Below are 20,850 nucleotides of genomic sequence, written 5' to 3'. Positions count from 1 at the left end.
GTGGCTCTAAAATTCTGGGGTCTGGAGGACAGTGGCCCTCTTCTCACAACTCCACTAGGCAGTGCCTCAGTGGGGACTCTGTGTGGGGGCTCCTACCCTGCATTTCCTTTCTGCTCTGCCATAGCAGAGGTTCTCCATGAGGACTCCACCCCTGCAGCAAACTTCTGCCTGGACACCCAGGCATTTCCATACATCTTCTGAAATCTAGGTGGAGGTTCCCAAACCTCAATTCTTGACTTCTGTATACCCACAGGCTCAACACTACGTGGAAGCTGCCAAGGCTTGGGGCTTGTACCCTCTGAAGCCACAGCCTGAGCTGTACCCTGGCTTCTTTCAGCCATGACTGCAGTGGCTGGGATGCAGGGCACTAAGTCCCTAAGCTGCACACAGCAGGGGAGTCCTGGGCCTGGCCCATGAAACCATTTTTCCTTCCTAGGTTTCTGGGCCTGTGATGGGAGGGGTTGCCATAAAGGTCTCTGACATGCCCTGGAGACATTTTCCCATCATCTTGGTGATTAATATTTGTCTCCTTGTTACTTATGCAAATTTCTGCAGCCAGCTTGAATTTCTCCCTAGAAAATGGGTTTTTCTTTTCTACTGCGTCGTCAGGTTGCAAATTTTCCAAACTTTTATGTTCTGTCACCTCTTGAACACTTTGCTGCTTAGCAATTTCTTCCACCAGATGCCCTAAATCATCTCTCTCAAGTTCAAATTTCCACAGATCTCTAGGGCAGGGGCAAAATGTCATGTCTCTTTGAATAGCAAGAATGACCTTTACTCCTGTTCTCAACAAGTTCCTCATCTCCATCTGAGACCACCTCAGCCTGGATTTCATTGTCCATATCACTATCAGCATTTTTGTCAAAGCCATTCAACAAGTCTCTAGGAATTTCTAAACTTTCTCAAATCTTCCTGTCTTCTGAGCCCTCCAAGTCTCTAGGGAGTTCCAAAGTTTCCCACATTTTCTTGTCTTCTTCTGAGCCCTCCTAACTGTTCCAACCTCTGCCTATCACCCAGTTCCAAAGTCACTTCCACATTTTCAGGTATCTTTACAGCAGCACCCCACTCTACCGGTACCAATTTACTGTATTAGTCTGTTCTCATGCTGCTAATAAAGACATATCCAAGACTGGGTAATTTATAAAGAAAAAGAGGTTTAATGGACTTATAGCTCCACATGGCTGGGAAGGCCTCACAATCATGGTGGAATGCAAAAGAGGAGGAAAAGCACATCTTACGTGGGGTCAGGCAAGAGTGTGTGCAGGTGACCTGCCCTTTATAAAACCATCAAATTTCATGAGACTTATTTACTGTGACAAGAACAGCATGGGAAAAATCTGCCCCCATGATTCAATTACCACCTACTGGGTCCCTTCCATGACACGTGGGGAATATCAGAAGTACAATTTAATATGAAATTTGGGTGGGGACACAGCCAAACAATATCACACACACATACCTAGAAATAATGTTTAAACACCTATCTGGGCATCTGTTAGCCCAGTCAACTTGACACATATAATCAGCTATCTTAGTTGCTTGTGCTTTTGTTGTCATATCTTAGAAAATGCTGGGTCAAATTGTAGGTGAGTTTTGCATTGCCATGGATAGTGCCAAATCAGTCTCCAGAAAGGTGACCTCTATTTATACTCTCACTAACAGTATAAAAGAGGTCATTTTCTTACTCCCCCTCTTATCCACACCAAGTATAATATAGTGTAGTGTGTTGCCAATGTGATAAGCAGAAAAATGGTATTGCATTGCTTTGATGTACATTTCTGTATTTTGGGTTGAGACTGAGCATATATTCTTATGTCCACTTTAAGAGAACCGTCCATTTTGGTACTGTGGTTGTTAGGTTGAGTTAGTTTGGATTTGGATAAGTGTGGGTGATTCCAGGCAAAGACGGCCCTTGGATCATTGCATTAGCTGTGCATAGGAACTCCAAGGGCCTGAGAGAACTGTTTGTCACCTCTGTTGGCCTGAGCATGTTGACATCCTGTCACAACACCACAGCGTGTGCCCATTCTCCTGCCTCTGGTCCCAAGTGTCGGTACTCAGCTAAGAGGTGAAATAAATGACCTGAATTTCCAACTTTGCCATTTACTTACCATGGGACTGTGGGCCAGTCACCCACACTTTTCTAACCAGAGGCAAGAAGGGATTAGGACTTCTCATTTTGGCATCCCATTACAGTTAGAGTAACCAGATAAAATACACAATACACAGTTGAATTTGAATTTCAAATAAATAATGAATAATATTTTAGTACAGCTATGTACCATGTAATATGCTAAATTACTTTTACTAAGTTTGGCAACACTGGCTACAGTGCCAATTCTAGATATATAGTATACTTTTTCATGATCATTTCAGTCTCTCTGAGCCCCAGTATTTTCCTCTGGAATATGGGACTAATAACATCAGCCCTGAAATCCTCATAACGCTGTTGTAGGGATCAAACAGGATAAAGCATATGACATCATTAAGCAAATTATAAAATGCTTTTCAAATGTTAGATGGCAGCATGAGTGCTTATAGTATACATAAAACTGGCATTATGGAGAGGCTTCCCAAACGAGAAACCCTCTTTTGGGAAGCCTCTTTCTCTCTTTGTCCCTACCAAAATATGTGAGAGGTTGTTTTGGAAAATGTGGATTGCATCTCAGAGACTGTGGTGGCATAGAATGAGTCACCATTATCTTCTCCAATGCAAACATAACAATGTTTCATATTTCGTACTAAATAAGCACTTGGGTTTAAATATAACTCTTTCTGTTAAATCGATATTTTAAATAATGTCTGCATGGGGTAATTATTTTTCCTAAAGAGTGCCAGGAATACATTGCAGCCTCCTTCCTGCTTAACAGTGTGTAGTAATAAAAGGTCTATCACCCTCAGAATGCTTATTACGGTGACAAATCACTTGCAGAAGGGGGAAATGATTTAGTACCTGCTCAATTCCATTTATTCAGATTCTGCACATTCCAAATCTGAGGCATGCAGCCCTGTGTGGAGGGCAAGCAGGAAGCAGTGGTTTAGGTGAAAGGTATTGGGTCAGTTTTCCACCTGGATATTGTTTCCAAATTGTAGCCAAGCAATTAAATGTTTTATTACTGAAGTTTGATCATCTCCCTCTTGCCACCACCTCTCCCCAAATAGCAATTCTCTTGTCTTCCCATCGAAGTGAGCCCTGCTATAACTTTAAGAGCATGAAAGAAAACGTTGGGAGGAGGTCAGTGTGCAGGGCACCCAGCAGGTTTGATGTGTCAGTGGATAAATGATGGGATCACATCTGGAACAGTTTGGTGAATAAATAAAATGTGAAACCTCATATATCACTGCCCACCTTCCAATCTGTAAGGGAAAGAGCAAATAAATTCTCTAATGACCTTGTAAAGCACATAAAAGATATTGAATAAACTCTAGACATTTTGTGGCAAAAAGCGTCCATATTAAATAACAAATTTTAGAGTGAGAAAATACTTGAAATACAGGATGAGTCTTCCTCATAAAGTGCCGTTTTATTTTATGTGTTATTTATTAGTCCACATGTACATAGCTCCAAATAATATAATTTAGATTATAACTCAGTTTTACAGAAACACTTTTCCTTCAGATAAATTCCCAGAGGAGTTTTATATTTATACCTAGAAAATAGTTGTTCTCTGTTTTTATGGCTTTGGCTGCCACAAGATTCTGCCATCTCCAGCCATCATTAGTTTATGCATTTTTTCCCATGGCATTCACTTTAGGAAATCTTGGGGACAACGCAGGTACAGGGAATTCTATCTGCCAGGTATTAATCAGAATTGGGGTACAGCTGAGTGCTCCTTGGGATAGGTTTAGGAGGAAGAGGAAGCCAGAAGTGACTTGTCTTGGATCTGTCAATGTTCTATCACACATATTATTTACTTTCAGGGGTCATCTATGTACATTTCATATTAAGGAGCAGTTGACAAGCAGGTGGTACCCTGGCCACTGCCCCTGGAGGACTGGATTCTTGTCTCAGTTCTCTCCCTAACTTTCTGTGTGATCTCCAACAAGCCTCTTCTCTCCCTCTACTTCCTCATCTGAAAAATACATGAGGAGTGGGCCTTCATGTGCTCCAAAGGCCCTCCCACCTCTGGCATTTCTTGAGTCTCTGATTTGTCAGGGTGAACAGGAAGCAGCTGTCTGACCAACAGGTGAGTGTGATCATGGTACTGACAGACACAGTCAAGTGAAACCCTTCCCCAATTCCTTTGATGATTATAAAAGAGAAGAGAAGCTTTTTATAGCCAAATCTTGAGCTTTGCAGTTGTTTTTAAAAAGTCACATCTTCAGTCAGCTCTGCGGGCAGATGTAGCAATTCAGAGCAATGGCCACAATTCAATCCATGTGATGCATCGTTAATGAAGGCAGGGTTGCTTTGGAGGGTCTGACCAAACTTTACAAGTGTTCAACCAGTACTGTATCATGCCAGGTCTGAAAATAGGGGAGCCAGCTGCCCTCCCTGTCTCATTCCTCATGTGGTACCTTGGGGCCACTTCTCTTGCAGTTAAATAAGCCTGATTGAGGCTGACCATTCCAGAAGCCTGGTTCAGGCCCTTGGAGAATAACATAGTTTGTTCACTTTTCCTATCTTATTTCATTCCTCTCTGTCCAATCAGTATGACTGATCCACAGGAAAGCTGCTGGCTTCTGGGTCTCCTCACTGTTGCTGTAGAAGGACTTCATATTGTGATAATGAGGCTCATGGTCATAGCTCTTAGTGACCTTCTCTTTTGCATGTATTGACAATATCTGCAAATACTTAGTTAAGGATGCAATTAGGCAGTTGTTTCCCCAAATGAGAAATGGTCAGCTAGCTCTCATAATTGCTCCAGCAGTTGAGTATTTACAGGTATATTCTGGCCATCTCTAGCATCAGACTGCCTTGGGAATCACAGTTAACTCCAGAGAGAAAGTTTAACAGGGACCTTTAAATGATATGTCCCTTAATTACTTTGTTGCTCATTTTATGTGCTCCTAAGTGAGAAATTCTTGGAATTACTTCAGCCCATTTTTCCCTTCTGTGATCCCAGCGATTGTGTGTTCCAGAACTTTTGGAGTGGGGACATACACTCTGTTGCTAGTTGGCGAGTTTGTGATCTGAGTATGAAAAGCCAGCTCTCTGCCTTCCAAAAGCATTTGTAGCAGGGGCAAGATCTTTCTTTGTCCCTCAGCCGTTCTTGGCTCATTACGATCTTTCTTCTGTGTTTAGTTAGGAAAGGAGGTAAAGTTGAAATCCAATCATGGGAAGAACTGATTTCAGGTCCATTTTGGGGCATGTCATTAGACACACATTTGGAGATTTAGAAGACAATGTTATTTATTGGTGAGACAGGATTTTGCTGTTGTCCTCCCACCTAGAGGTTAACCTTGTCTGAATGAGAGCACTGTTTACTATGTGGCAGGTAGTCTTAACCTGTATTGGTACCCTGGCCCCTTTGGTGGTCTGGTGAATCCTATAGGCCCATATCAGAAAATGGTATTTAAATGAATATAATAAAATAAATGAGGTTACAAAAGACACAAATAATATTGAAATATAGTTATAAAATGTTTTTACAAACAAATTTGTAATACAGTAACATATGTACTCCTTGCTATGAACAAGTACTACAGTTTTAGAGTAGTGAGTATAAATGACGTTTTGAGATATGTTCAACTACTCTAATCTAGATATAGATTTGCAAATATCTATAATTTATCTTGATAACATGTCAAAAGTACTGCTAATACTGCTGTGGTTTATTACCCATATTCATTAATTAGGGGAAATTCTAAATCTACTTAGAAGCTGGTGAAATTAACAACATAACTTTTTTCCAATCCAAGTTCACAGTTTGCAGGTCAAGAACCCCTGCTAGAAGAGGACAGGCCCTGAGCCAGGTGGCAGGAGCCTAGGCTGCTAGTTCCCTCCTTTTTCTCTTCTGAGCAGTGTGGTCTTATGGAGGAGAGCTGCTCCCCCAGGGAACATCCCTCCTGTACCTGCAAACTTTCATTCTTGTTCCAGCTCTGCCAATCATTTTCTATGTGACTGAGGTCAAATCACTTATTCAATTTGAACTTCAGTTTTCTCAGTTGTGGAAAGAGATGGGTGGGTTAGATAATTTCTTGAGATCCCTTCCAGTTGTAATATTTTGTAATATTTCTGATTCTATGACACCATTGAAAAATTTCAGTCATACCAATTCTGGGAAAAGCAGATAATCTGGCATTCCATGGTTTTGTGTTAAAAGCACAGCTTTTCTAGTTACTAACTTGTGACCTTGGGCCAATTGCTTGACCTGCCTCAGCCTTAGTTTCCTTATCCATAAATTGGGTGAAATAATAATATCTACTTCATGGAGTTAATGTGAAGAAGCATCAACCAGAGAAGGTTTTAGCTGGTTTATGTCTTTCTCATCTGGTCCATAAAGGACTTGAGAGGGCTTGATGATGCATACCCAGTCCAGCGTGTGACTCACAGTAGGTCCTCAAAAAATGACCGAGATGATCGTTAGACAGTGATGTCCCATTTTTTTGTTTTAATTAGTTCCTCCAGAGCTGGTGTCATGAATCAGGCTGCCACCGAGAAGAGGCACCGTACATTGGTTCTAATCACCACCATCCACCTGTGTTAACAGCCTTGTTTTTACAAGTGAAAAACTGAGGCTCCAAAGTTCAAAGATTCACCTCTCTCTCTCTTTCTCTCCCTCTTCATCTCTCCTTCTCACCAGAATAGGCACTCTGGCATTTTCCTTTAGTATCTTAACTTCATGATAAAATGTCAAAGCTAAATTTATTCTCTTCATTTATGTTAAAAGCATCACAAAGAGTTAATATTTTGGAAAAGCAAAAAATGTAAGTTAGCAGACAGCAAAATTTTGAGCTTCCTCATGGCTTCCTTTTTCAGGTAAAATGTGGAACTGGCTATCAAATGAGATAAATGGTGGCTTCATGAAATTATTATTGAAGACATCACGAAAATTTAGCAATTATTTTTAAAATTAAAAAAGTGCTCTCTAAGATCATGATAGTTGTTAATGTGCTTCCTCATTTCCAGATCCCGGTGTCAGGAATGCTCATTTGTTTCGTTTTGTTTTGTACAGCATAAAAATTTGAAGAAAATACAAATACCCAATGAGGAAATTTGGATTCAGCTAATGTAGTGCCTACCTAGGAAGACCAAAAACCTAAATGTGGTGAGTAATTTTCTTATCTTGTTGGTTTTTAAAATCCTCAGGAGCACTCCTTCCATTGCAGAATGGGCTGATTACTAGAGACCTATGGCTAGCCTAGCACTGGGAGCCTGGGGCCAGTTTGCACATTGCCTGTCTTCCTAAGTAGATTGCTAAGGTTCACATCTTATAGGTCTTCCTTCACAGCCCCTTAGCCCAGGAGAAAGACCCCTCTGACCTTAGACCTTAGGATGACTGTCACCATCACCATTATTGACCATTGCTGGACCATTAGCTGGACCATCCCCATCCTATCTAAGTCCTTCTTTCTCCTAGAAGCCTGTAAGTTTACCATTTGGTAGAAAAAAAAATGGCGTCTTCTGGGGCTTCTGGGCTGTCAACACAAGAGGAATGTGTTTCATACATATGGCAGCAGGAGAGATTGATAGAAATATGACCCACCACATAAAGTCTGTTTCACTCTTTAAAAAAAATATGGCTAGAGAAGGAGAAGGATTCTGCTCATGAGAACCTTCCCTGTTATGTTCTATTACAGTGGAAACATTGTCTTGGTCAGAGGCCTGTTTCTAAAACATTCCCAGGATTTTACATTTTGAAACCAAAAAAAGGAAAGAAAGTTTTCTGTTATAGTCTGCCAAGGCAAATACAGGGCCAGTCCCCCAGAAACTAGAAATCATAAGATCATGCAGACGGTCTCAAGGGGGTCATCACAGGCCCTGAATGGAAAACGATTGTTCATGCAGAATGTGAGAATATGAAAAGCAAATGTGGTACCTTCCCCCAATGCCTGCCGACCTTGATTGGGATGATTTATTAAAGCATCAGGCAGAGAAAGACAAAATCGCCTTTAAGGACTGGCTAATTTCATGTTTTAGTTGCTGATAAATAAGTTAGTCCTAGATAAATGTACTCATCGCGTGCTACAAAGCTTTCTTCTGTGGAGGAGGAAACACCAGTCCTTGAAAATATTCAGTAGACTTACATGCCAAGTCCACTGTTGCTGTCTGTGTCTGAGTGTCTGAAGTGTCTGTGAAAGTCCCCACAGTGTAAGGCTCCTTTTGAAATGATTTTGAGGAAATCTTGCTTGAGAGGACATGCTCAAGTAACTGTCATCATCTACATAGGGGCCAGCCAGAAAGGCATCCCTTTTCTGCCACCCAAAGCTATTCAACTAATCCTCATGCCCCCGGCCCCACATCCGCTTGTAAGTCTCTGGCTAAAGTTATTTTCAGAAAGTTTTGCATGGTGGATTGAGAAGGGAAGACTGCAGGACTGCCACGATTGCCTTGTTGATGGGAGTCATTGTTATTCTTGCTTATGACAGGCTTTTTATAATCTACTTCGCTCACCTCAAAAGGCACATTCTTCCTTATCGGTTCTAAAACAGTAATATGTGTCTACTGGGTCAACCCAATGACTTTCTCAGCTTCTCTTTTTGGACATGAGTACCGTATGAGTCTAGGGTTGCCAGACAATTGTGTAGGTTGTGCACTGTACAGCTCTAGGGGATGCCCTCCCTTAGTAGATGGAAAAGATTTGTATATTTCTTAGAAAAGTTGTCTAACTAAAGTAAGTAAAGTGTCTAGAGGGAGGGGCACTTCTTCTTTTATTTTCACAAAGGCTAACAGCAGCCTTGGGATGGGACATCTTCTGAAATTAAACTGTGTACTCTGAGATTCCCATCGGACTATACAACATTAAAATGAAAAGTGTTTAGCAGAGAAAACAGAGACCCAAGGGGAAGAAGGAACTTGCTTAAGGTTGCACAGCAAGCCAGAGGCAGAGCTGAAGTTAGAACCCTAACCTGTCTTCCTGTCCTTCATCCTTTCCACTGCAGCCATTTTGTACCTCTCACCTGTGCCTATATTGCAGCCATTCTGTTTGGTTGGTATATGCCAGGTAAATGCATATCATAAGTTTGGCCCCAAATGAGCCCATTTCATTGAAGTATTCCAGGATTCAGCCAACATTCTTTCTATATCTTCTGTAATTGGATAAACATTTATACAGTTTTATACTATAAACTATGAAATGCAGGTTTTTCTTAGAAAATTTTCTCCCAGGCTTGGTTCTTACAAAATGAGGATTCCCCAATCATGCAGGCTGTTGTCCTCTGGCAGTTAGCCCATCAACCACAGAACAGCTCTTCTCCTGTGACTTCCGTGCTCAAACATGATATATATATCTCCCCATTGACTATGGGCTAAAGTCCATTTTCTTCAGCTTGGCAAATACGACCCTCTGTGATCTGGCCACTGTCTGCCTTCCATTCTCATCTCACAGCTTAATTACATATCTCTGACAGTGGTCACCCAGCCTGCCCGCTGTCCACCGAACATCTTCCATTCTTTCCTGGTTCCACGACTTTGCTGTAGCTACTCTATTTCCCAGAAACACACTTCCTCACCCTTCTTTGTCTGCTAAAGCATTACTGGACCTCCAAGGCCACATTCCCATCCTTTCGTCTCCATGGAGTCTTCCTCTTTGACATGACTGCCTGCCCCATTCACTAAGAGAACTCTGCATCTCTCTTGGATTATTAATTATATCTGGATTGTTTGTGTCCCTGTCTATGCTCCCAGTAGCCTAGACAGAGGGCTCAAACAGGGACGGGGACCATGCTGTCTTGTTAACTACTTTTAGAACAAAGCTTTCTACAGACTATGCACTCAGTAAATGGTGAATGAACTAAAAGTAATGGGTTCATTTGCTTGCATCTATTTATTATTTTGTTCAAAATACTTATCAAGTACCTACTCTATGCCAGACACTAGGGAGTTAGCGAGGACGAAGAAAGATGTAGTACCTGGTTCATTTGAGCTTACAGATTATGCAGAGACAGGAAAGTAAACAGTTACTAAAGAGTGTGGCCAGTGTCACTACAGAATATACACAGAATGCCAAGGAGTGCATAAACATATACTTCCAGGAAAAAGTGACATTTAAATTGAGACTCTAATGATGAATAGGAATTAGCTAGGTGAGGAAAGTGGGAAGGGAGAGTGTTGCAAGCAGAAGGAACAGGAACGATGTAAGAAGGTTTGAAAGTGAAAGAAAGCAAAACTCTTTCAAAGAACTGAGAGAGCAAGCTTTGAACCAGAACAACGGGCAGTCAGAAGACATGAAGCTGGCAAGAGGGAGGGGTCAGAAGATTCAGGGCCTTGTGAGCCATATCATAGAATCAGATTTTGTCCTAAAAGCAAAGGGGAACCTTTGAAGGGTCTTAAGCAGGGAAATGACACTGTCAAATTAGTCTGTGATTGCATCCACTCCCCGTCACCTCTTCCATGTGTCACAGTGGATGGAGTCTGGCTTTTCCCTGGGTTTATATGATGGTTAGCGTCTGTGTCCTCTGGGGCCACTTCCTGTTCCTGAAGTCAGTCACCATCTCTTTTTGTTTGTTTGTTTGTTTGTTTGTTTGTTTGTTTTTTCCATTAAAAGGAGGGGCCATTTCTCTCCACTCCACCTAGTCTTTCCTAATGAGGTAGCTTTGAAGGAGCTTCTTCCCCTAGGGTTAGATTCTGATTTCTCTTGCTTTACCTAACTGCCTCTGCTCTCCTAGTCTTTCCTTCCTCCTGAGTGGTGTTTGACTTTGGCCTCTTTTCCTTCTGATCATTTTTCCAACTCTGACCTGCCCCAGACCTGCCTCCTAGCAAGACCTCTCTGATGACATTAATTTCATGTCCAGACTTTTTGTGACTGGAAGCCTGGGTGGCTTTGCTCTTTGTTCCCACATCAAATTAGATGATTTTAAATAGTAACCTCTTTGGGCAAGGACTTTTGCTTGTGATGCTTGAAAGCTGTGTTTACATCTATTCCGATTCCTAAATAATTGCTCCCAGCAATATGCATAGTAACTCACACAGTCACACTGAGAAATCATTGCCCAGGCCCTACTCTGTCTTTGTTTCCTGTCTTTGCAGGGGCACGAGCACAATTTATGGGTCCTTCAGTACTGTCTTTGTGGCAGAACAGCTCTGGCTCATGAAAGCCTTACTGGCAGCAAGCCTGATGTTGACCATTTACACACTCAGAAGAAAAACTTCTTAAGTCCTTAGAGACTTTGAGTTTAAATGTCCTGTTGATATTCAAAAACTTACAAACCATTAAAAGATGCTCATTTTTGTTATCTATATAGTAAAATTTCACAAATAGATACACTACTCAACAGTGAGGGAAATGATTTAATGCATTTTGGTACATTTGGTACATCCACTTAACATAGCCTACAACCTTAAAAATGATGATAGTGGTGATATAGCAACAAGCAAGCAAGTGCATGATAAGAGCAAAGGGCAAGTTACGAATTTATGTGTAAAACAATCGCAGCTGGGAAAGTTCTATATGCTTATGGACAAGAGTGGGAAGAGAATATAAAAGACAAAAGTAATTATAACCAAAGTACCCAGTAAATTACAGTTATGAGGTACTTTTAAGTACATTATTTCATTTAATGCTTATAAAAACCCTGGGTGGTTGGCATTATTATCATGCTCATTCTGCAGGATGAGCGTGAAGCTTAGTGAAGCTGAGCAGCTTCAGACCACATTGCTAGGGAGTGGCAAAATCAGGACTCAAAAACTGATTGTCTCTGATTATGAGATCCTGTTTGATTCATATAGCTGGTGGGACTGCAGGTACAGTAGTCTGTTTTTGATTTCTATTAATGTTATAATGTTGTTATAAAAAGTAATGAATGATAAATGTATAAAAATAACTGGAATATGGAGATTTGGGATACCATTTAGCAAGGAAGTTAATGAGTGTAACTCAGCAAGAATGATTGTGAGAATATCTCGTAATCTTTGTTTTCCCCCTATTTTTTTCCTCATATTTTTCTATAGTGATTAGAAGAATAGGAGAAAGAAAGAGAGAAAGAGAAAGTAAGAGAAAGAAAGGAAGAAAGAGAGAGAGAGAAAGAGAGAAAGAAAGAAAGAAGGAAGAAACAAGACAGAGGAAAGAAAGAAATGTGCAGAACTTGTAGTGATTCTTATCCTTATTTACATGTCCCCTTTCCAGATTCACCTGTTTAGCAAGTAGGGATAGCTCTCCCACCTGTCTTCTGGTCCTGTCTTTCAGGTATTCTGCCCATTCTGCATTTTTCCTTTTTCCTAAGACTTATTCTACCCTGATAGCTGTGAGGACTCCACCAACCTCTGTGCTCCTAACACCACTACAGCCATGAAAATACTTTAAGAGTTGGGCCACGTAAGTCCTACAGGTGACTATTTCCAATTTTGGAGTATCTGCATTTTTTGATACAGGGCTTATTAAGTGCCAGGCCACATGCTATAGTATGATATAAGTGTTGTAAAGCTTAATTTCACATGGCTCCTGTCCTGTAAAGGAGCATTAGGGCTGAGAAGTCATAGGCTCAAATCCAAGGTCAACACTTCCTGGCAATGTGACTTGCTTCAGGTTATAAGGTGAGATAGTGATAGAGCTAGGCTAAAAAGCACCTCTCACATAAGTGATTTTTTAAAAACTAAAGCTTATCCTTTTTTAAATTTTAAAAGCATATTTACATATAAAACATGTGTTTTAATGTAAACCATTCTAAAATTATCTGTATGTTAATTTTCCTAAGTAAATACAATACCAAGTAGAAAAGAAGACTTTTTCCCATTTGACTCAGTGACATAGTCCTTTTTGCTCCTGCACTGAATGGCCTCAGATTGTATGGTTCTTCATCATCTCCTTGACTTCCAGCTGCAGTATGGGGTACAGATGCTAACTAAGCACAGAGTCTATGATTCAGATCGTCTTTCATTCAGAACTTAGTTCTGCAACATTATCACTGTGTATCTTTGGGTAATTAATCTAATCTCTGTCAGCCTCAAACTGCTCATCCCTTAAAAAGTGCAAGAAGAGAAAGAGAAAGGGGAGGAGAGCATCTCTGAAGAAATAATAGCTGAAAACTTTCTAAATCTGAGGAAGGAAATGGACATCCAAATCCAAGAAGCTCAAAGGACCGCGACTATGATGAACCCAAAGAGATCCACACTGAGACAAAATATAATCAAACTGTCAGAAGACAAAGACAAAGAAAGAATCTTTAAAGCAGCAAAAGAAAAGCAACTTGTCATGTGCAAAGAAGCACCCATAAGATTGTCAGTAGATTTCTCAGCAGAAATGTTACAGGCCAGAAGGGATTGGGATGATATATTTAAGGTGCAGAAATTAAAAAAAAAAAAACTTGCCAACCAAAAATACTAAATCTGACAAAAGTATTCTTCAAAATGAGGGAGAAAAAAAATCCTTTTCAGTTAAACAAAAGCTGAGGGAGGTTCACCATCAGACCTGCCTTATAAGAAATGCTAAAGGGAGTTGTACAAACTGAAACAAGAGGACACTAAACATCAACAAAAAAGCATGTAAAAATATAAAATTCTGTGAAGGTAAATAAATAGATCAGTACAGAGTTCTATAATATTGTAATGATGGTACATAAATCACTGTTAATCCAGGTATATAATTTTAAAATATAAGAGCTTAAGCAATAAGGATAATTATAAAACTATGTTAATGAATACAAAATATAAAAAGATATAATTTGTAACATTGATAATGTAAAGTGGAGGGGGAAGGGTAAAGGAATAGACTTTTATATGTAGTTGAAGTTAAATTGTTATTGGTTTAAAATAGATTATTATAATTGTAATATATTTTATGTAATCCCCATGTTAACCAAAAATAAAATATCTACAGGAGCTGGGTTGTCTATACTTATGTCAGATAAAATAGACTAAGTCAAAAATTGTAATAACAAACAAAGAAAGATATTATATAATGATAAATATGTCAATTCACCAGGAAGATAGAAGAATCGCAAATTTGTTCGCACCTAACAGCAGAGTAGCCAAATATAAGAAGCAAAGATTGGCAAAACTGATGAGAGAAATAGTAGTAATACAATAATAGTATGAGATTTCAATAGCCCATTTTCAATAACAGATAGAACAAACACACAGAAGATCAATTAGGAAATAGAGGACTTAAACAACACTATAGACCAATTGGACCTAACAGACATATACAAGATGCTTTACTAAACAGCAGAATGCACATTATTTTCAAACAAATGTAGAACATTCTTTAGAATAGATCACATGTTAGGCCACAAAACAAGTTTTAACAAATGTAACAAAATTAAAATTATAACAAAGATGTTTTCTGACCACAATGGAATAAAAGTAGTAATCAATAGAAAAAGGAAAAAAACTGGAAAATTCAAAAATATGTGGAAACTAAACAATACGCTATTGAACAACCAATGGGTCAAAGAAGAAATCACAAGGAAAATAATAAAATATCTTGAGACAGATAAAAATACAACATACCAAAATTTTTATGGAATGCAGTAAAATAAGTAGTGAAAGGAAAATTTATAGTAATAAATGCCTACATTAAAAGAAGAAAGATATCAAATCAACAATCTAACTTCATATTTCAAGGAACTAGAAAAATAAAATGAAACTAAGCCCAGATTTAGTAGGAGGGAGAAAATAATAAATATTAGAGCAGAAATAAACGAAATAGAAAATAGAAAAAGTAAAAATAAAAATAAAAGAACTATGAGTTGTGTTTTTTTTTAAAGATCAAAAAAATTTGACAAACTTTTAACTATACCAAGAAAGAAAACAGAAGACTCAAATAACTAATACCAGAAATGAAAGAGGAGGACCAGAAAAATGGCAGGTAGGAGACAGAACTAATGTAAATCTCCCACTTGGATGGACAGAAAAGCATGTGGAAACTCACATTGTGAGCTTTTTGCTCCAAGAACAACCACAGGAATATACCAAGAAAAAGGCAAGAATTCACAGACCCTTTGAAAGTAGCAGCTGGCCGCTGCAAACTCCATGAGACAGCCAAAAAACCGTGAGTTCCCAGCATATGAGAGGGGGAAATGTCTGCCTCTGAACACACATCACTAGTGGGGAACCTAAAAAGCTAGATCATGGGAGAAGAATTTAACCTTATCTAGTGCTGAAATGGATTTAGGGAGTTGAACGATGTATAAAAGACGAAGAGGGTAATTACATAATGACAAAAGGATTAGTCTAACAGGAAAATATCACAATCCTAAATATATTTGCACCTAACACTGGAGCTCCCAAATTTATGAAACCATTACTACTAGACCTAAGAAATGAGATAGATGACAACACAATTATAGTGGGGCACTTCAATAATCCACTGACAGCACTAGACATGTCATCAAGACAGAAAGTCAACAAATAAGCTATGGACTTAAACTATACCCTAGAACAAATGGACTTAACAGATATTTATAAAACATTCTACCCAACAACTGCAGAATATACATTCTTTTCATCAGCACATGGAACATTCTCTAAGAGAGACCATATGATAGACCACAAATCAAGTCTCAGTAAATTTAAGAAAAACAAAATTATATCAAATACTCTCTCAGACCACAGTGGAGTAAAACTGGAAATTAACTCTAAAAGGAACCCTCAAAACTATACAAATACATGGAAATTAAATAACCTGCTCCTGAGTAATCTTAGGGTAAACAATGAAATCAAGATGGAAATTTAAAAATTTCTTGAGCAGAATAATAGTGACACAACCTATCAAAACCTTTGTGATACAGCAAAAGCAGTACTAAGAGGAAAGTTCACAGTATTAAATGCCTACATCAAAAAGTCTGAAAGAACACAAATAGACAATCTAAGGTCGCACCTCAACGAAGTAGAGAAAAAAGAACAAACCAATCCCAAACCCAAGAGAGGAAAATAAATAACAAAGATCAGAGCAGAACTAAATTAAATTGAAACAAAAAATACAAAAGATAAATAAAAGAAAATCTGGTTCTTTGAAAAGATAAACAAAATTAATAGATCATTATTGAGATTAACCAAGAAGAGAAGAGAGAATATCCAAATTAGGTCAATTCGAAACAAAATGGGAGATATCACAAACGGTACCACAGAAATACAAAAGATCTTTCAAGGCGACTATGAACACCTTTATATGTACAAACTAGAAAACCTAGAGAAGATGAATAAATTCCTGGAGATATACAACCATCCTAGGTTAAACCAGGAAGAAGTAAAATCTCTGAACAGACGGATGACTGGTAGCAAGATTGAAACGGTAATAAAAAAAAATTGCCACCAAAAATGTCTATGACCAGGCAGATTCACAGCTGAATTCTGTCAGCCATTCAAAACAGAATTGGTTCCAATACTACTGAAACTATTACAAAAGATAGAGAAAGAGAGAATCCTCCCTAAATCATTCTATGAAACTAGTATTATCCTAATACCCAAACCAGGAAAGGACATAACAACAACAACAAAAAAACTACAGACCAATATCCCTGATTAACATAGATGCAAAAATCCTCCAAAAATTCTAACTGAATCCAACAGCGTATGAAAAAGATAATGCACCATCACCAAGTGGGTTTCATACCAGGGCTGCAGGGTTGGTTTAACATATGCACGTCAATAAATGTGATACACCACATAAACAGAATTAAAAACAAAAATCAAGGGGCCAAGATGACCTACTAGAAACAGCTGTCGTCGGAGGTTCCCACGAAGAGAAGAACAAAATGGCAAGTGAATCCTGCATCGTCAACAGAGGTATCCAGGTTCTCTCATTTGGACTGACTAGGTGGTTGGTGTGACTCATGAAGAGTGAGGAAAAGTAGAGTGGTGTGACGGCCCACCTGGGAGCCACACGGGGCAAGGGGAACTCCCACCCTCAGCCAAGGGAGGCAGTGAGAGATCATGCTACCCTGTCTGGGAAACCACACTTTTCCCACAGATCTGTGCAACCTACGGATCAGGAGATCCCCCTTGTGAGCCCACGCCACCAGGGCCTCTGATCTCCCTGGGACTGAGTCACTGAGAGAAGGGGCAACCACATTCTCTGTGTATCAGCAGACTTAGTCTTTCTACCTGCTGGCTCCGAGGAATCCAGGCAGTCCAGATGAGTGCGATTCCCCCCAGCACAGTGCTCCCCCTCTGCCAAGGAGTAACCAGAGTGCTTCGTTAAGCAGGTCCTGGATCCTATGCCTCCTGACTGGGTGAGATCTCCCAACAGGGGTCACCAGACACCTTATACGTAGGAGCGCTCCTACGTTGATGCCTCAGTGACAGAGATTCCAGAGGAAGGATCAGGCAGCTGTTGTTACTATTCTGTAGCCTCCACTGGTGACACCTCCAGGTGCGGGAGGGACCCAGGAAAATAGGGTCTGGAGTGGAACCCCAGCAAACTGCAGCCGATCTATGGAAGAGCGGCCTGACTGTTAAAAACAAACAAACAGAAAGCAACAACAACCACAGCATGAACAGAAAAGTTCCCACAAAAATCCCATCCAAAGGTCAGCAGCCTCAAAGATCAAAGCTAGATAAACTCACAAAGATGATAAAGAATCAATGAAAAAACACTGAAAACTTAAAAAGCCAGAGTGCCTCAACTCCTCCAAATGATTGCAACACCTCTCCAGCAAGGGCACAGAACTGGGCAGAGGCTGATATGGATGAGTTGATAGATGTAGGCTTCAGAAGGTGAGTAATAATGAACTTTGCTGAGCTAAAGGAACATGTTCTAACCCAATACAAAGAAGCTAAGAACCATGATAAAACATTACAGGAACTTTTAACCAGAATAACCAGTTAAGAAAGGAAGATAATGACCTGATGGAGCTGAAAAATGCAGCACAAGAACTTCAAAATGCAACCACAAGTATCAATAGCTAAATAGACCAAGCAGAGGAAAGAATTTGAGAGCTTGAAAACTATCTTGCTGAAATAAGACAGGTAGACAAGATTAGAGAAAAAATAATGAAAAGGAGTAAAGAAAACCTCCAAGAACTATGGGATTATGTAAAGAAAACTGAACCTGCAACTGATTGGGTACCTGAAAGAGATGGGGAGAATGGAACCAAGTTGGAAAATACACTTCAGGATATCATCCAAGAGAACTTCCCCAACCTAATAAGACAGGTCAACATTCAAATTCAGGAAATTCAGATAACTCCAGTTCTCTGAAAGATACTCCATGAGAAGATGAACCCTGAGGCACATAATCATCAAATTCTCCAAAGTCGAAATGAAGGAAAAAAATGTGAAGGGCAGCCATAAAGAAAGGCCAGGTCACCTACAACAGGAAACCCATCAGACTAACAGTGGATCTCTCAGCAGAAACCCTACAAGCAAGAATAGATTGGATGCCAATATTCAACATTCTTAAACAAAGGATTTCCAACCCAGAATTTCATATCTGGCCAAACTAAGCTTCATAAGTGAAGAAGTAAAATCCTTTTCAGACAAGCAAATGCTGAGGGAATTTGTAACCACAAGGCCTGCCTTGCAAGAACTCCTGAAGGAGGCACTAAATATGGAAAGGAAAAACCATTACCAGCCACTAAAATAACACACTGAAGTACAAAGACCAATGACACTGTGAAGCAACTACATTGACAAGTCTGAAAAATAACCAGCTAGCATCATGATGACAGCATCAAATTCACACATAACAATATTAACCTTAAATGTAAATGAAAGTGAGCTAAATGCCCCAATTAAAAGACACAGAATGACAACCTGGATAAAGAAGCACAATCCAATGGTATGCTCTCTTCAAGAGACCCATCTCACGTGCAAAGACGCACATAGGCCGAAAATAAAGAGATAGAGGAAAATTTACCAAGCAAATGGAAAGAAAAAAGCAGGGGTTGCAATCCTAGTTTCTGACAAAATAGACTTTAAACCAACAAAGATAAAAAAAGACAAAGAGGACCATTACATAATGGGAAAAGGTTCAACAAGAAGACCTAACTATCCCAAATATATATGCACTATCCCAAATATATATTGATGGAACACACCTCAAAATAATAAGAGCCATTTATGACAAACCCACAGCCAATATCATACAGAATGGGTAAAAGCTGGAAGCATTGCCCTTGAAAACCAGTATGAGATAAGGATGCCCTCTCTCACCACTCCTATTCAACATAGTATTGGAAGTTCTGGCCAGGGCAATCATGCAAGAGAAAGAAACAAAGAATATTCAATAGGAAGAGAAAAAGTCAAACAACCTCTGTTTGTAGATGATATAATCCCTTTTTGTTATGTGTTTTATTATTATTATAATACTTTAAGTTCTAGGGTACATGTGCACAATGTGCAGGTTTGTTACATATGTATACATGCTCCATGTTGGTGTGCTGCACCCATTAACTCATCATTTACATTAGGCATTTCTCTTAATGCTATCCTTCCCCTCTCCCCCCACCCCATGACACAACCTGGTGTGTGATGTTCTCCGCCCGGTGTCCAAGTGTTCTTATTGTTCAATTCACACCTATGAGTGAGAACATGCCATGTCTGGTTTTCTGACCTTGTGATAGTTTGCTCAGAATGATGGTTTCCAGCTTCATCCAGGTCCCTACAAAGAACATGAACTCATCCTTTTTTATGGCTGCATAGTATTCCATGGTATATATGTGCCACATTTTCTTAATCCAGTCTATCATTGATGGACATTTGGGTTGGTTCCAAGTCTTTGCTATTGTGAATAGTGCCGCAATAAACATACGTGTGCATGTGTCTTTACAGCAGCATGATTTATAATCCTTTGGGTATATACCCAGTAATGGGATGGTTGGGTCAAATGGTATTTCTAGTTCTAGATCCTTGAGGAATCGCCACACAGTCTTCCACAATGATTGAACTAGCTTACACACCCACCAGCAGTGTAAAAGTGTTCCTATTTCTCCACATCCTCTCCAGCACCTGTTGTTTCCTGACTTTTTAATGATTGCCATTCTAACTGGTGTGAGATGGTATCTCATTGTGGTTTTGATTTGCATTTCTCTGATGGCCAGTGATGATGAGCATTTTTTCATGTGTCTGTTGGCTGCCTAAATGTCTTCTTTTGAGAAGTGTCTGTTCAAATCTTTGCCCACTTTTTGATGGGGTTGTTTGATTTTTTCTTGTAAATATGTTTCAGTTCTTTGTAGATTCTGGATATTAGCCCTTTGTCAGATAGGTAGATTGCAAAAATTTTCTCCCATTCCGTAGGTTGCCTGTTCACTCTGATGGTAGTTTCCTTTGCTGTGCAGAAGCTCTTTAGTTTAATTAGATCCCATTTGTCAATTTTGGCTTTTGTTGCCATTGCTTTTGGTATTTTAGTCATGAAGTCCTTGCCCATGCCTCTGTCCTGAATGGTATTGCCTAAGTTTTCTTCTAGGGTTTTTATGGTTTTAGGTGTAACATGTAAGTCTTTAATCCATCTTGAATTATTTTTTGTATAAGGTGTAAGTAAGGGATCCAGTTTCAGCTTTCTATATATGGCTAGCCAGTTTTCCCAGCACCATTTATTAAATAGGGAATCCTTTCCCCATTGCTTGTTTTTGTCAGGTTTATCAAAGATCAGATGGTTGTAGACGTGTGGTGTTATTTCTGAGGCCTCTGTTCTGTTCCATTGGTCTATATGTCTGTTTTGGTACCAGTACCATGCTGTTTTGGTTACTGTAGCCTTGTACTATAGTTTGAAGTCAGGCAGCATGATGCCTCCAGTTTGTTCTTTTGGCTTAGGATTGTCTTGGAAATGTGGGCTCTTTTTTGGTTCCATATGAACTTTAAAGTAGTTTTTT

General features: G+C 39.5%; 1 long non-coding RNA gene across 1 annotated transcript in view; it reads right to left on the bottom strand.

Annotated features, from left to right (window-relative positions):
• The window catches only part of LOC129530013 (uncharacterized), a 106,850-nt gene extending 89,986 nt beyond the window's left edge, over positions 1 to 16,864 (bottom strand). Inside the window, exon 1 of the long non-coding RNA XR_008675528.2 lies at positions 16,751 to 16,864. This is a non-coding gene — a long non-coding RNA (uncharacterized lncRNA). The remainder of the gene's footprint in view (positions 1 to 16,750) is intronic.
• Between the last annotated feature and the right edge of the window lie 3,986 nt (positions 16,865 to 20,850).

The sequence above is a fragment of the Gorilla gorilla genome, chromosome X, assembly GCF_029281585.2.
Source record: "Gorilla gorilla gorilla isolate KB3781 chromosome X, NHGRI_mGorGor1-v2.1_pri, whole genome shotgun sequence".
In the NCBI taxonomy this organism is placed as follows: domain Eukaryota; kingdom Metazoa; phylum Chordata; class Mammalia; order Primates; family Hominidae; genus Gorilla; species Gorilla gorilla.
Note: the sequence above shows the minus strand (reverse complement) of the source record. Positions and strands in the feature narration are given on the sequence as shown.